Source organism: Bos grunniens, chromosome 4, assembly GCF_055505025.1.
Source record: "Bos grunniens cultivar Pamir isolate PY7600 chromosome 4, Bosgru_T2T1.0, whole genome shotgun sequence".
Classification (NCBI taxonomy): Eukaryota; Metazoa; Chordata; class Mammalia; order Artiodactyla; family Bovidae; genus Bos; species Bos grunniens.
In genome coordinates, this window is record NC_141168.1 from 33,551,483 (window position 1) to 33,562,621 (window position 11,139).

Here is an 11,139-nt window from a genome sequence, read left to right on the forward strand (position 1 = left end):
CAGCAAGCCTTTGGGAAACTACCCTCCTCTTGCAGCAGAAAAGTAGTGAGAAAAAAATTTGTTCTCACATGTTCCAGGCAAAAGCGCCCTCTACTGTCAGGTAGTGGAGTGACAGTCCTGCTGGGACGCTCACCAAGCCCATATTCCAGTAGAGCTCTAGTCGAGGTGTACGTCTCCACCATCAGAAATAAGAGAACTAAAAAAATAAGTTGAAAGTCTTCCCTGGTGGTTCAGTGGTAAAGAGTCCTCGTGCCAGTGCAGGGGATACAGGGTTGACTCCTGATCTAGGAAGATTCCACATGTCATGGGGCAACTAAGCTTGTGCGCCACAACTCCTGAGATAGCGCTCTCGAGCCCGTGAGCGGCAACCACTGATTCTGAGTGTCCTAGAGCCAATACTCCACAGAAGAAGCCACCGCAACGAGAAGCCTGCGAACCACAGCTAGAGAGTAGCCCCCACTCGCCTCAACTAGATAAAGCGTGCATAGCAACAAGGACCTAGCACAGTCATAAATAGAGAAATACTTTTAAAAAGTTTCAAAATTGATAACTTGAGTTTCCAAACAGAACAAACAATCCTCCTTGCCTCCCACAAACTTTCTAAATGTAGAACTTCTAAGCCTGACTTATCTCACTGATTTTTTTAAATCCACTGTTTGCAAGTTGGGTTTCCTGGGAAACAAGCTGACTTGGAGATACTTGAGATGTATTCTTGGGCATAACCTCTATAAAGATGGGAGGGAAGCGGGACTGGCAGAGGGAGAGGTTGGACTGTTAACGCAGTCTAACAGAAGCCTCGCCCGACCCCACTGTGTGCTGTGAAGCTGGGATCAGTCTTCAGAGATGTCCTGAATGGAGGTGAGGGGGCTGAGCCTTCCAACACCCCTTCCCCAGGAGCAGCCCACATCCAAGACTGCTTTTCGGGAGGATTTTCCTGTTGCCACTTTCTTCTGGGCACTTCCTCTCCCTCCAAGTGAGGAGAGAGTGACACTGCCGCCAATTTTTGTCCTGCGTGTATATACTGAGCCAACTCATCTACGACTGCAGCTTGACCTCTTACCACCTCTGTCCTCAGGGCCTACACTCGCACTCGGCTACACGTGTGAGCTGAGCAGGAAGCACCGTTGCACTAGTAATGGATGTCACAGGCGTCTGGGCCATTGCTGGTACTGTTAACTGTGCCTCTGGCCTTGCTCAGACCCCATCTCTAATGCACCACTTCCATCTAGTTCCCACTCATTCTCTCCTGCGGATGCCATGGCCTTACTCCAGAATTGTACATGTCTCACATTTCGATTCTCCCACAGCAGCTTGCCATAAATCCACACAACATCTTTTCCATCACGGATTCCTCTAGGACCATAGGGTCTGCTGGGTTATACAGCCCAGTGACAGGGTTGCTTGTCCCACAGCCTAATCCTGCCCCAGGGCCCCTTACTTCTCTGGATCTTATTAAAAGCTGTCAACCTTCCATGTCATTCAGTAAGTGGTTTGGAGCAGCATTTGCAAGTGTGAAATGTGCTGTCTCCAGAACCTAACATGTGGTAATCCTGGCATACCTCAGACCACTAAAATCTTAAACAACTTTTACTGATGTGATTGACTTCTGAGGCTTCTTCAGGTTTATTTATTTATTGAAATTTATTGAAATTTGGCTATGCTGGATCTTCGTTGCCGTGAGAGAAATTCTCTAGCTGACGCAAGAGGGAGCCACTCTCTAGTCGTGCAGGGGCTGCTCATTGTGGTGGCTTCTCTTGCTGGGGAGCACACAGGCTCCAGGGCGAGCAGGCTTCAGTAGTTGTGGCTCCCGGGCTGTAGAGCTCAGGTTCAACTGTTGTGTCACTTGGGCTTAGTTGCCCCAAGGCATGTGGGGTCTTCCCAGATTAGGGATTGAACTTGTGTTATAACAGATAGATTCCAAACAGGAAAAGGAGTACGTCAAGGCTGTATATTGTCACCCTGCTTATTTAACTTATATGCAGAGTACATCATGAGAAACGCTGGGCTGGATGAAGCACAAGCTGGAATCAAGATTGCCGGGAGAAATATCAATCACCTCAGATATGCAGATGACACCACCCTTATGGCAGAAAGTGAAGAGGAACTCAAAAGCCTCTTGATGAAAGTGAAAGAGGAGAGTGAAAAAGTTAACTTAAAGCTCAACATTCAGAGAACTAAGGTCATGGCATCAGTCCCATCACTTCATGGCAAATAGATGGGGAAACAGTGGAAACAGTGGCTGACTTTATTTTTCTGGGCTCCAAAATCACTGCAGATGGTGACTGCAGCCATGAAATTAAAAGACACTTACTCCTTGGCAGGAAAGTTATGACCAACCTAGACAGAATATTAAAAAGCAGAGACATTACTTTGTCAACAAAGGTCTGTCTGGTCAAAGCTATGGTTTTTCCAGTAGTCATGTATAGATGTGAGAGTTGGACTATAAAGAAAGCTGAGCACAGAAGAATTGATGCTTTTGAACTGTGGTGTTGGAGAAGACTCTTGAGAGTCCCTTGGACTGGAAGGAGATCCAACCAGTCCATCCTAAAGGAAATAAGTCCTGGGTGTTCATTGGAAGGACTGATTTGAAGCTGAAACTCCAATATTTCGGCCACCTGATGCAAAGAGCTGACTCATTTGAAAAGACCCTGATGTTGGGAAAGATTGAAGGCAAGAGGAGAAGGGGATGACAGAGGATGAGATGGCTGCATGCATCACCAACTTAATAGACATGAGTTTGGGTAAACTCTGGGAGTTGATAATGAACAGGGAGGCCTGGCGTGCTTTGGTTCATGGGGTCACAAAGAGTCGGACATGACTGAGTGACTGAACTGAACTTCCTGCATTGGCAGGCAAATTCTTTACCACTGAGCCACTAAGGAAGTCTCATAAGGTCTATTTTAAATCTTCTGGAATACAGGTGCTTTACCCAAACTTTCAACATACTAGCTACTTTTGCTCCTCTGTTTTAGTTATCATGATAACGTTGGTGGAGTGGCCAATGGCATGTCACAAGGGATGTCCAGACCTAGAGCTCTTTTAGAAAACTTTGTAAACAATTCCCCAAAGTGGTTTTACTAATGTTTCACTCACACTTGGTGCTATGTGGAAGGATCAATTGATCCACATTCTCATTAGAATTTGATAAGGGCATACTTTTAGACTTTAGCCATTCTTACAGGTGGGATGTTGTACCTCATTGTGGTTTTAATTTGACTTTATGGTGATTGCAGCCATGAAATTAAAAGATGCTTACTCCTTGGAAGGAAAGTTATGACCAACCTAGACAGCATATTCAAAAGCAGAGACATTACTTTGCCAACAAAGGTCCATCTAGTCAAGGCTATGGTTTTTCCAGTGGTCATGTATGGATGTGAGAGTTGGACTATAAAGAAAGCTGAGGGCAGAAGAGTTGATGCTTTTGAACTGTGGTGTTGGAGAAGACTCTTGAGAGTCTCTTGGACTGCAAGGAGATCCAACCAGTCCATTCTAAAGGAGATCAGTCCTGGGTGTTCTTTGGAAGGAATGATGCTAAAGCTGAAACTCCAGTACTTTGGCCATCTCATGCGAAGAGTTGACTTCATTGGAAAAGACTCCGATGCTGGGAGGGATTGGGGGCAGGAGGAGAAGGGGATGACAGAGGATGAGATGGCTGGATGGCATCACTGACTCAATGGACATGGTGAATTTGAGTGAACTCCACGAGTTGGTGATGAAAGGGAGGCCTGGCGTGCTGCAATTCAGGGTTGCATAGACTGAGTGACTGAACTGAAATGAACAATTAGCGGGATTCCCTGGTGGCTCAGATGGTAAAGCATCTGCCTACAATGTGGGAGAGCCAGGTTCGATCCCCGGGTCAGGAAGATTCCCCTGGAGAAGAAAATGGCAACCCACTCCAGTACTTTTATCTAGAAAATTCCATGGATGGAAGGAGCCTGGTGGGCTACAGTCCAGGGGGTCACAAAGAGTCAGACACGACTGAGGGACTGCACTTTCACTTTCAGTGATTAGTGATTTGTTTTTTTTGTCTGGCCATGCCTCACAGCTTGTGGGGATCTCAGTTCCCCACCAGGGACTGATCCTGGGTGCTCAGTGAAAGCCCTGAGTTCTGATCACTGGACCACCAGGGAATTCCCCTAATAATTAATGATTTTGAGTGCCTTTTCTTGTAATATAGCCTATACCTATATTTTCTATTATCAAGTGTCTATTCAAGTCTTTTGCCCATTTAAAAAAAAGGGGGGATTTTTTTTCTTTTTTTGTTGGTTTGTAGTAGTTGCTAAAAATATAGCAAGGCCATGATTTCTTTTTAAAAGCATATCCCCGGAATACCATGGCCTGATTATTCATTTTTAAAGGTGACTTTGATGAGCTGAACTTTTTTTTATTTAATGAAATCTAAACTATTATTTTTTCTTTTATGATGAATGTTTTTTGAGATTTGAGAAAACTTTTCCCACCACAAATTCATGAAGATATATGCCTATATTTTCTGCTAAAAGCTTTATGGATCTAGCTTTTACATTTAGGTCTATGATCTATCTCAAGTTAACTTTTGTATGTGGCTGCTCAGGGGTAGAGGTCCATTTTTTTACATATGTTTATCCCCTTCCAGAATTATTTGTTAAAAAGACTTCCTTTTCCCATTGAATTGACCATACGTGTGTTTATCTGTTTCTGGACTCTATTCTGTTTCATTGGTGTATTCATTGATGCTTAGGCCAATTAAATATTTAATAAATGTCTTATTTTTGTAGCTTATAAAGCCAGTGAGTCAGGCAGAATAAGTTCTTTACTTTGTCCTTCTTTTAAAATATGGCTTTGGATATTGTAGGTCCTTTACATTTTCGTATGCATTTTAGAATCAGTATGTATATTTCTGTAAAATTCCTTCCTGGAATTTTGACTGGGATTGCATTGTATTTGGAGAGAGAGGAAATATTATGATATTGAATCCTTCAATCCATAAATGGGTTATGTCTTTTCATTTGTATATGTCTTCTTTAATTTCTTTCAGCAATGCTTTCTATCAATAGTTTCCAATGTTGGTATATTTTGTGTTGTTTGTTGGATTTATTCCTAGTTATATGGTGTTTTTGATGGACTTGCAAATTGTATTTTTAAAAAGTAATTTTAAAATGTTTTGGATTACAATCTATTTTTGCATCCTGTCCTTTTATTCAACCAAATTAATAAATTCCTTGGTAGTAGTAATTTTTAATAGCATTATTTATTAGCATTTTATTTTATTAGTGGTTTTATTAGTACTTTGGGAAGATACAATTGGGTTTTCTATGTGTATTTGAACATTATTTGAGAGTAGTGGGCTTCTCTGATAGCTCGGTTGGTAAAGAATCTGCCTGCAATGCGAGTGACCTGGATTTGATCCCTGGGTTGGGAAGATCCCCTGGAGAAGGGAAAGGCTACCCACTCCAGTATTCTGGCCTAGAGAATTCCATGGACAGTCTATGGGGTCGCAAAGAGTCGAACACGACTGAGCAACTTTCACTCACTGAGAGTAGTGATGATTATGCTTCCTCCTTCTAATATTTATGCCCTTCATGTTTCTTTTTTTTGCTTTGAAACATTGGCTAGAACTTGTACAATATTGAATGGAAGAAGTGAGACCAGACATCTTGCAACATTCCCAGTATTAGTGAAAAAGAGGTTAGTGTTTCATATTATGTATAGCATTAGCATTAGCAATAGTATTTTATGGATGTCCTTTATCAAAAGGAAATCCCCTTATTTTTTTTAATTTTAATTATTACTGGAGTCATAGTTTCTTTACAAGGTTGTGTCAGTTTTTGCTGTACAGCAAAGTGAGTCAGTTATACATATACATATATTCCCTCTTTTTTGGATTTCCTTCCTATTTAGGTTACTACAGAGCACTGAGCAGAGTTCTCTGTGCTATACAGTAGGTTCTCATTAGTTATCTATTTTGTACATATATTGGAGAAGGCAATGGCACCCCACTCCAGTACTCTTGCCTGGAAAATCCCGTGGATGGAGGAGCCTGGTAGGCTGCAGTCCATGGGGTCGCTAAGAGTCCCACATGACTGAATGACTTCCCTTTCACTTTTCACTTCGATGCATTGGAGAAGGAAATGGCAACCCACTCCAGTGTTCTTGCCTGGAGAATCCCAGGGACGGGGGAGCCTGATGGGCGGCCGTCTATGGGGTCGCACAGGGTCAGACACGACTGAAGCGATTTAGCAGCAGCAGCAGCAGTAGCGTATATATATGTCAATCCCAGGATCTCCCAGTTCACCCCACTCCTCCTTCCCCTTCTTGGTGTCCATACATTTATTTGTTCTCTACTTCTGTGTCTCTAGGAAATTTCCTTCTCTTTCTAGCATGATTAAGAGTTTTTATCATTAATACATTTTTTCCATCTGTTAAGATATCAAATACTTTCTCACCATCTATTAATATGACAATATGTTTTATCACCTCACAATGTACCTTCAAATAGCATTGTATTACCTCGTGAAAAAGTATAATAATACAACTGCTTTTATTCTTTCTCCTGACATATGTTCTCTTATTCTTTTAGGTTTTATTTTTGTATAGTCTATAACCCCAGTATTATCAGTTATTGTTTTTCATAATTAAGTCTTTTAAGTAAATTATATATATACATATATATATTATTTTGTCTTTCCCATCCTCATTCAGTGCTCCATTTGACAGTATTTTCCTTTAGCCTGAGAAACTTCTCTCAGTGTTTCTTGTAAAGGTCTACTGGAGACAAAATTCCTCAGGTGGTCCCTAATGAGAATGACTTTATTTCATCTTCATTTTTGAAGGATAATTCTGCTGGAAATGGAATTTTAGGCTAGGAATTTTTTTTCTTGCAGGATTTTAAAGTTGTTTTTTTTTTTTTTTTCATTCTCTTTTGGTCCTTTTCACTAGCTTTTTTTATTGTTTCTGATGAGAAATAAGTTATAACCCACATCAGCCATTGTTTTTTTTTTCCTTTTGGCTGATTTTTCAAATCCTCTCTTTATCTCTATTTTTTCAGCAGTTTAACTTATACGTGTGTGTGTGTGTGTGTGTGTGTGTGTGTGTTTTGTACTCGACTTGTGGTCACTACACTGCCTGGATCCATGATTTGATGTATTTTATGATTTGAGAGAAAAATTACCATTATTTCTTTGAATATTTCTTCTGTTCCTTTTCTTACTCTTTTATTTTTGCTGCTCCATTTATATGTATATTTGACTCCATTTATATGTTTATTGTCCCAGACGTTTAAGATGTTCTGTTTTATTTTTTACCTTTTTTCTCTTTGCATTTTAATACGAATATTTTTTATTGATTTATCTTCAAGTTTGGGGCTTCCCTAGTGGCTCAGTGGTAAAGAATCTGCATGCAGTGTAGGGTTGGGAAGATCCTCTGGAGAAGAAAATGGCAACCTACCCCAGTATCCTTGCCTGGAAAACCCCACGGACAGAGGAGCGTGGCAGGCTACAGTCCATGGAGTCACAACAGTTGGGCTTGATTTAGCCACTAAACCACCACCACCATATTCAAGTTTACTTATTTTTCCTCTGTAGTACCCAGAGTGCTATTAAGACTATTTCTTGAATTCTTTTTTAAAAAATTAAATTAATTTACTTTTATTGATGCTTAGTTGACCAATATTGCTTGAATTCTTAATTTGGATTCATATTTTTAATTTCTAGTGATTTTATTTAACTTTTGTTTACAGTTACATCTCTCTTCTAAAATTCTCTGTCTATATATGTATACATTATGTCTTTTATACTACATCTTTTGAACATTTATCATAGTTACTTTAAAATCACTATGTTATAATTATGGGATATTTTAGATATTTTAGATATAAGAGATATCTCTTAATCTGCTTCTATTCACTGTTTTCCTCTCTTGGCCATGGATGGTATTTTTTTGTTTCTTCTTGTGCCTTACATAGTTTGATTGTATGGTCAGATATCATATATGTGTAAGAGAACAGTAGACATTAAAGTAAATGATATAATGATCCCATCTTTTCTGGCAGGCTACTGGTATAGAACACTAAGGTAATCTCATCTGTAACTGAACTGAATCTCAACTTTGTTGCAGCTTTACATTCAATTCACCTCTGGTTTAAATATCTTGGGGGGCAACATCAGAACTTTTCTTCAGCAGTGCTTCGTTTCTGAAAGAAAAGTGAAAGTGTTGACCACTCAGTCATGTCCGACTCTTTGTGGCTCCACAGGCTGTAGCCCACCAGGCTCCCCAGTATCCATGGGGATTCTCCAGGTAAGAATACTGGAGTCAGTAACCATTCCCTTCTCCAGGGGATCTTCCCAACCCAGGGATCAATGTGGGTCTTCTGCACTGCAGTCAGATTCTTTACGTCTGAGTCGCCAAGGTAGCCCTTTACCAAATATCTGGAGATCTTTGTGCTCTAAAGCCTAGTTGCCGGCTTTTCGGGTTGTTGAAGAGCACTTCAGGAGATATTTCTCTTGGCTCCCCTGCATGTAACCAATCTTTTTGTGTATCATCCCTCTGTACTGGGTGAAAACCTGTAGGAAAATTGGGGTAGGCACAGACTCACTCTTGGCTTGGGATCCTCAGGGTTCCAATCCACACGTGCTGCCACCAGAAGCTTGTTGAAGATTCAATTGGTCACTCTTTACCACTGCCAAGGGTGCCTTCCACCTCTTCTCTCTGCTCTGCAAGAGATGGAAGAAACTCATTACTATTAGTTTACTTTGGTTTCTTTGTGTCGTCAGCTCTCTGGTTGTTAAATAAAGCCATGATTTCGTGTCATGGCTTTTTCTCGTTGTTTTTTTTTTTGCAGAAGTTTAGCTTTTTCAGCTGGTTGACAATAGGGTTGGAACAGGGGTCTCTTGTTACTTTCTGTATTCTAACTGCAAGTGGAAGTCTCTTGCTTTTTGTCCACTATGTCAGCAAGAAAAGGGGAAGATTCAGAAGCTTCTACCTGGTGTTCTTCTCTGCAATCATTTTTATCCTGCATGTCAAAGAATTACTATGTTAGTTCTGTGTTGTTGTGCTAAGTCGCTTCAGTTGTGTCTGACTCTTTGTGCCCCCATGGACTGTAGCCCACCAGGCTCCTCTATCCATGGACTTTGTCCAGGCAAGAATACTGGAGTGGGTAGCCATTCCCTCTTCCAGGAGATCTTCCTGGCCAAGGGATCAAACCCATGTCTCTTGAGTGTCCTGCATTGGCAGGCAGATTCTTTACCACTCTGCCACTCTAGCAACTGGGATCTAATGGCACTTCAGATCTCTGAAGATCAGCTTCAACCCAGCCCATTTGTCCAAGAGTCCTAGAAAAAAACAAAACAACAAACAAACTTTGCATTCTCTCTCCTCAGTAAACAATCACCCAAACAACTGGCTATAGGACCCTTTGGGGAAGGATTGGAGGATTTATTATCATGTATACTTGCCAGAATTTTGCAAGGCTCTTTCTCACAACACTTCTCTCTGTCTGTCTCTGGACTACATTATTTTCTCACTCGTTCAAATGACGATAAAATGGAAAATTGCAGGGCACCAAGAGATGCAACATTCTAAAGAGTTTTTCAATCCATTTCTTTCCTGTCAAATAGGATACTAAGCAATGCTGAGATGTTTAACTGCTGCTTCCAGTCTTTTGCCTAAAGGTGGGATTCTGCAATTATTGAAGGATTCCGGGCCATGAGATGACATTATCTCCTCAGAATTGGAGATGAACTACAAGCAGAGGTTCTTGAAACTTCCAACTGAGTCTCTGATGTGTTGAAGTATTGTCTCCCAAAGGAGTGATTATGATCTGTTTTTGTTAACTTTCTCTGGGATGCCAAATTCCAGCAAGTGTTTTATGTAACCCGGAATCTAATCATCACTCATTATTTTTGATACTTTCTATTAAACTAAATGCTAAAGGGAAAGTTTCTCCCTATTGTCCAGAAGAAACAAGAGTAGGTTTGCATAATTTCTAAACAAGCAGGGACTTGTGATAGAAAATTTGCAATATTATATGTTCTCTTCCTTGGCTGAAATATACAGCCTATCTTCTGGGAAGTGAAAGTGTTAGTCACTTAGTCATGTCCAACTCTTTGTGACCCTGTGGACTGGGCTCCTCTGTCCATGGAATTCTCCAGGCAAGAATACTGGAGAGGGTAGCCATTTCCTTCTTCAGGGGATCTTCCCGACCCAGGGATTGAACCCAGGTCTCCTGCATTGCAGGCAGATTCTTTACCATCTGAGCCACCAGGGAAGCCTATCTTCTGGGAAAAGAGCCCACAAAGAGCAACGGATCCTAGTTCCAGTCCCAATCTGTTAATTCCGTCTCCGCCTCTTGAGTGAAATGTAGTTATTTATTGCTTACTGACAAATGTTCATTGAATGCCTACAATCACTCATGCATTGTCCCAAATATTGGAAATATATTGGTTAAAGGAGATGAAAGCCCCTGATTTCATGGAGATTCCATTCTAATGAGGGGAGGTAGTAAAAAATAAATTAATATGTGAAATGGAATTAAATGTTACAGAGAAAAATAAAGGAAGGATGAAGGGAAATGCTTCTGGATTGGAGTTGTTAGTGGTTTTAATTTTTTTAATTAATTAATTTATTTGATTGCACTGGGTCCTAGTCCCCACATGCTGGGTCTTCACTGTGGTGCCAGACTCTCTAGTAGTATGTGCGATCTTAGTGCCCCACCCAGGGCCTGAGCCCATGTCCGCTGCATTGCAAGGCAGGCTGTTAACCATGGGACCACCAGGGATGGCCCTGGTGTTAATTTTAACTAAGCTAGTTAGGAAAGGCCTCTTTTTAAAAGATTACATTAAAGGTGTTTGTGGGAGGATACCCAAAATCTGAAAGCCCCACGGACAGGCATTTTTTCCGAGCATCTCCCACACCTAAGTTAGCAGGAGATTGGGACCAAAATCCAGGTATTAGAATTCCCTGTTCCCTGCTTCATTCCATTATGTGACACTGTTACAAGGACTCATAAGGGATTCACTGAAGCACTGTTTCAAGCAATGTGAAGTAGCTGTAAGCTGTTGGCAAACAGGAGTGGCAAACAAATTAGCCTAACGAGTCCTTATTGATTACCTACTGTTCAGAGAAGATCACCACTTCCCTAGGGATCTCAGAGGAATGCACACT

At 41.1% G+C, this 11,139-nt stretch overlaps 1 long non-coding RNA gene across 1 annotated transcript; it reads right to left on the reverse strand.

Annotated features, from left to right (window-relative positions):
• Positions 1-7,986: 7,986 nt before the first annotated feature.
• On the reverse strand, positions 7,987-8,691 carry LOC147373913 (uncharacterized). The gene is made up of 2 exons (XR_015162207.1): positions 8,573-8,691; positions 7,987-8,170 (listed from the first exon to the last, which is right to left on the reverse strand). It is a non-coding gene; the product is annotated as an uncharacterized LOC147373913 (long non-coding RNA).
• Positions 8,692-11,139: the final 2,448 nt, after the last annotated feature.